The sequence below is a fragment of the Chlorocebus sabaeus genome, chromosome 1 (assembly GCF_047675955.1).
Source record: "Chlorocebus sabaeus isolate Y175 chromosome 1, mChlSab1.0.hap1, whole genome shotgun sequence".
Classification (NCBI taxonomy): domain Eukaryota; kingdom Metazoa; phylum Chordata; class Mammalia; order Primates; family Cercopithecidae; genus Chlorocebus; species Chlorocebus sabaeus.
In genome coordinates, this window is record NC_132904.1 from 34,916,760 (window position 1) to 34,922,859 (window position 6,100).

At 36.6% G+C, this 6,100-nt stretch overlaps 1 pseudogene; it reads left to right on the top strand.

The window, feature by feature from the left end:
* The first annotated feature begins 3,806 nt into the window (after positions 1-3,806).
* Positions 3,807-4,478, top strand: LOC119624475 (large ribosomal subunit protein eL21-like; annotated as a pseudogene).
* Positions 4,479-6,100: the final 1,622 nt, after the last annotated feature.

A 6,100-nucleotide genomic window follows, 5' to 3' on the forward strand; every position in this document is an offset into this window, starting at 1 on the left:
TAACAATTAATTCAATTCAGAAAATCACATTAAAACAACATTAGAAGTATGACTCAACCAAGTAAGGTCTAAGAAGGTCAAAGCCGTGACACATTATCTTTTGCTAATTTGTGAATGCAAAATTCCTCAGGCACGAGGGACATATCTACCAGTGAAAGGCTTTCTGGGCTTGCATGTAGCATAGACTCCAATGATTAAGTTTGAGTTCCTGATTAAGTGACCTCTGTAACATTATGTTAGTGGTTGATTTAGACTCATTCCTTCTGTTTGTTTTCATTCACAACTCTGTGTGTGTGTACGCACATGACTGTGTGTGTGTTCTACAGATGTGCATGTTCAGAGGCATTTTTGATGTTTCATTTTCAGTTGTGATAGCTAAGTTGATGTCTTGTACTGCTGACCCAGAGGCTGGCATTGCCCCAAAAGTAGAGGCAGGGAAATTCCCACAAGTGAGTGCTCCAGCCATCTTGATGTGGTGCTGATTGGGATTCCAGAGAAAGAAATGCGAAGCCCCAGGATGATTTATCAGGGGAACTTATGCACAGAATGCTGCTGAATGTCCTCGTGATGGACGACAGTGAGAGGATAGGAATGTTCTACCGTGGCATGCCCTCTATGAGCAGGTATGGAGTACATATGAAGGCTTAAGGAATTTGGCTCAGGGTTGGGGCCAGTTTCTTTCAGTGTTTTGGGCAACAATCTGGATACCTTTATGAGTGCCTGGGAATGTTCAAGGCCCTGGTTCAAGCCTACTGGGAAACACCTGCAGCTGGCTGGGCACTTTGCGATTTTTTAGTCATGACATAGAAAGAAAGCAGGGGGAGCCAGGGGACCCTACAGATATGACCAGGATGACTGCTTTAGTGGAATTTTGTGTTCTCAGGATAACATAAAAACTCAACTCACAGCCAAGGAAACTTGAAATGACCTGGGAAAACATGTGTCTTTAAAAAATTGTATCAAAGGAAGAAAACTCCAAATTCTAATTCGGAGGCTTTCTATGTTGAAGTATAGACTTTTATGTCCACATATCTCCTAAGAAGATTATATGATGGTTTAACTATTTGAGAATGAAGATGATATTTTATTTTTTCTTAAGAGAAGAATTATGACACTGTATACCACCTTGTGAAGCTTAAAAGCAAAACAGAATATATATTCTCCTAACCATTTGTAGTTAGAGATTGGTTTTATAAAATAATTATTGAAAAATTATGACTATTTGTAATAGAATTTCTATTTTCATATGAGGAATAAATACTTGTTCCTCAAATTCTTAGTTGAAATATGAAAGTATAAATGGCAAATTATATACTTTTTATGAAAGAAAATTCTGAGAAGTCAGGTGAAGTTACCCAAACAAATTAGAACGAAACAGTTATTGTAGGGCTGGGAACAAAATTAAAGTCTTGAATTAGCCCTACTGGGGATGGATTGAAATATGTTTTTGCTGTTTTCTGTGCTAGCCTGTAGGGTCTGCTTATAGCAGTCCTACAAAATGGGCTGTGTAATGGAGATGGGAGTGAATAATTCAATCCCATCAAATATGACATTCATAGAGTCTGATAAAAATTAACAGTCCTTTCTTTTAGCATCTGCACCATGTAAATGTTGGAAAGGCAACAGAAGGGAGAATGAAGCTTCGTATTTGCCTTTATGTAGTTTATAATTTAGGCGATGAGAGAAAGGAACTGATATATATTAGGTAATATACAGTAGACTGAAGATGTCTATATTCTTATTCCTAGAACTTGTAAATATGTTATGTTGCATGTAAAAAAGACTTTGCAGATGTGATTAAACTATGGGTCTTCATTTGGGATGTTTATCCTGGAATATTGAGGAGAGCTCAAATATGATCACAGGCTCCTTATCAATGAAAGAGGGAGACAGGAAAGTCAGAGGAGATGTGACTGTGGAAGCAAGGTTTGCAGTAATGTGGGACTGTGAGCCAAGGAATGTGGGCAGCCTCAGGATGATGGAAAAGGAAGGGAAATGGATTCTTCCCTAGAGCTTCGAGAATAAGCATAGGCCTGCCAGCCCATTTAAACTTCTTACCTTCTAAGATAGTAAGTTTGTGTTATTTTGAGCTACTACTACGTGTGAGGTTACAGCTGTTAATTGTTATAGCACCAATAGTTAATCACTATTATATATCAACTATATTTCCCATTAATACTATGAAAAGGTATCCCTTTGAAGAAACTCAAATTGTACTCAGAAGTAAAAATTTCTGCAAGCCATGCATTTGCTAGACAGCAAAGCAAAAATTTAAACTCTAGAAACAAATTCTGAACTATACCAAAGTGGAGGTATTTTGAATTAAGGATAAATAATAATCAAGGATATCATTATTTGCTAAATTACATCACAAAGGCAAAGAAGTTAAAGGAAAATGACATTGGGTTGCAGAATATATCTGAATGTTCCATAAAAGAGAATGCTTTTGGTTCATTCTAGAGGGGTGGCAAAACTTCACTAGGCAGAGGGAGCGAATATGCAGAAGTAAGTATGGTCAACAAGTGAGTGGGCAGGAGGTTGATTAACTGGATAATTAAATGTAAATTATATCTTGGGGAATAATAGGTAGATCATAGGTAGGGAGGGTGATTTCAGTTCATAAAAAATGTCACATCCAGATTCCAAAGTTTTTATTTGATTTAGAAGGCAAAAGTAATTAATGGATCTGAGTTGTTCATGAAGCATTTCTGTTGTAATCATTTCTAATCATTTCAACTTAAAAAAGGCGTACAATTTTTAAGTCATAATATTGAAGATTGGTCTTCTAGCAGCTTATAAGAAAGACTGAAATCTGTACAACTGAGGGCTATTGAAGTAATCCAGCCATGATATGTCGAGGGCCTGAGTGAGGGTGGAGTAGGTGGGAATTTAGGCTCCCTAAATATTTATGAATATCATGTTGAAGAACTAACAAAAATAAATCACAGATGAATTGATAGTTTTGAGTCCAATTTCCCAAGCAAATAGTTGGATCAATGAAAAGGTTATGGAGATGAATTTGGGGAAAGAGGAAAAATTAATGAGTTGGATTTTGACAATGTTGTTTTTGATGTTGACAAAACATGTAAGTGAAAATTTTCACTAGTCATCTTAAATAAGTTTTGGGAATCAGGCCAAAGGATACAAATGGAAGTATGGTTTGAAAGGTCATAGGCTACCCTGAACTGACATTTCTAGGACAGGACTGTAAAGAAACAAGGAAATAAAACAATGCACTGAGTATTGGAGAACGGCAGAATTTAGGTGTAGGACAAAAAAATGGAGTGATACACAGAGGAGCTGATTGAGATGAAGAGGAAGAATCAGATTTTGTGAAGGGTAGACGCCAAGGTATGGGGGAATTTCAAAAATGATGGGTAAAGTCAAATACAGCAAAAACTTCGCAGCAAATCAGCCTGAAAAATGCCACTGGATTCTGGGATTCTACAACAGGAGAGTTGTTGGTGAACCTTGAAAAGGAAATATAATTAGGTTGGAAACAGTACACTAGATTAAGGAGCATAGGAGGGATTTGAGAAAATTACCATAATTTACTCAACTTGCAAGTAAAAAGAAGACAGAAGAGTAGTAGAGAAGGCACTAGAGTTAATTTCCAATAACTTCTTTCTCTCACCTTCCCTCTCTTTACGTGTGTGTATGTATGTTTATAGATACATAAATATGTATTTGTGCAGATATTGATATGTTAGCAGGTGTTTGTGTATATGTGTATATATACATAAATACATATAGACACACATACTTCAAAGAGCAGTTAGGAGCTGTAGGAGAAGCTAGAGGGAAGAGGTAAATAGAAATGAGGTCCCTTTTGGCCGGAACCGCCATCTTCCAGATGCTGTTTGAGATACACCATCACGGAAAATTTGGTTGACAAGAAAGATTTAATTCACGTAAAAATTAATTCGCCAAAATGACGAACACGAAGGGAAAGAGGAGAGGCACCCGATATATGTTCTCTAGGCCTTTTAGAAAACATGGAGTTGTTCCTTTGGCCACGTATATGCGAATCTATAAGAAAGGTGATATCGTAGACATCAAGGGAATGGGTACTGTTCAAAAAGGAATGCCCCACAAGTGTTACCATGGCAAAACTGGGAGAGTCTACAATGTTACCCAGCATGCTGTTGGCATTGTTGTAAACAAACAAGGGCAAGATTCTTGCCAAGAGAATTAATGTGCGTATTGAGCACATTAAGCACTCTAAGAGCGGAGATAGCTTCCTGAAACGCGTGAAGGAAAATGATCAGAAAAAGAAAGAAGCCAAAGAGAAAGGTGCCTGGGTTCAACTGAAGCGCCAGCCTGCTCCACCCAGAGAAGCACACTTTTTGAGAACCAATGGGAAGGAGCCTGAGCTGCTGGAACCTATTCCCTATGAATTCATGGCATAATAGGTGTTAAAAATAAATAAATAAATAAAAGACCTCTGGGCTGGGGAAAAAAAAAAAAAAAAAAAGAAATGAGGTTTAATGGCAATATAAGCAACAAAAATGCCTTTTATAGTATGAGTATACCTTGAACACAGTCCTAAGGAATTTCCATGACCTAGAAGAAAATCTGTTATTTTTATCTCTTGTCTTTACTACATTTTCAAAGGATAAGAATGTAGTATTACAAGTCTTGAGGCCTTCTGTTCCCTATACATTTAATGCTCATTAAAAATTTGTGGTCTATATGAATAAGTGAATTATGTTTATTTCAAGTATTGCTTCAAAGAAATACAAAAATACATTCTCTGGTAAGGGAAAATAACCTTAACTTGTACTCACACCATTTTAAATAGAGTTTTGAAGCCCAGAGGATTTATAATAACAGAATATAGACCACTTATTGAGAAGTCGCAGAGCCATTTTAATCTAATACAAAGGACCACTAGTGGGCCAGGAGCTCTCTGGCAAAAATATTTGTGTTTATATTTCTCATCAAGACAATATACATGGACTCCTCTAGCTTCTCTTCCTTTCTCTTTGCCAGTGTAAATTAACTCAACATTGCTTAAAATCATGTATGCTATTCTCTAAAAAGGAAAGGAAAAGGAGTTGGGGGTGAGTTGAGTTGCATTTGTCAGATGCCTATTTGTGCTAGTATTTTAAAAGATAGGCTATATAATCTTCACAACTCTTTGAGGCAAGTGTCTTTTTATTGTTGTAAATTACATATAACATTTACTATTTTAACTATTTCAAGTGTATAATTCAGTTGCATTAATCATCACTCTCCATTTCCAGAACATTTTCATCATCCAAAATAGAAACTCTTTATCCATTAACCAACTCATCACTTCTGCCTTCCCTCAGCCCCTGGTTACCTCTATCTTATTTTCTGTCTCTATAAATTTTTCTACTCTAGTTAGCCCATATAAGTGGAATGGTACAGCATTTGTCCCTTTTTGTCTTGTTTTATTTGGCATAAAATTTTAAAGTTTCACTCATGTTATAGCATGCATCAAAATTTCATTCCTTTTTATGACTTAGCAATATTCCATTGTATGTATATACCAATTTTTATTCATCTGTTGATGGATATGTGGACTGTTGTCACCTTTTGGCTATGGTAAATAATGCTGCTATGAACACTAGCATACAAGTATTTGTTCAAATTCCTGCTTTCAATTCTTTTGGTTATATAACCAGAAGTAGAATTGTGTTAGAGGCAGATGTATTTGTCCATTTTTTCCTCATTAAAAAAAATGAAAAATATTAATGTTCCCAAAGCCACTGTATTAGTGTGTTCTCACAATGCTACTTATACAAAGAAATACCTGAATCTGGGTAATTTACAAAGAAAAGAGGTTTAATTGGCTCATGGTTTTGCAGGCTATACAGGAAGCGCAGGGATAGCTGAAGCCTCAGGAAACTTACATTCATGGCAGAAGGTGAAGGGAAAGCAGGCATGTCTTACATGGCCAAACCATGAGGAATAGAGTGAATCAGGAGGTGCTACACACTTTTAAGCAACCAGATCTTGTGAGAACTCGCTATCATGAGAACAGCAAGGGGAAAATCCGCCCCCATGATCAATCACCTCCTCCAATATTGGGAATTACAATTAACCATGAGATTTGGGCAGGGACACAAATCTA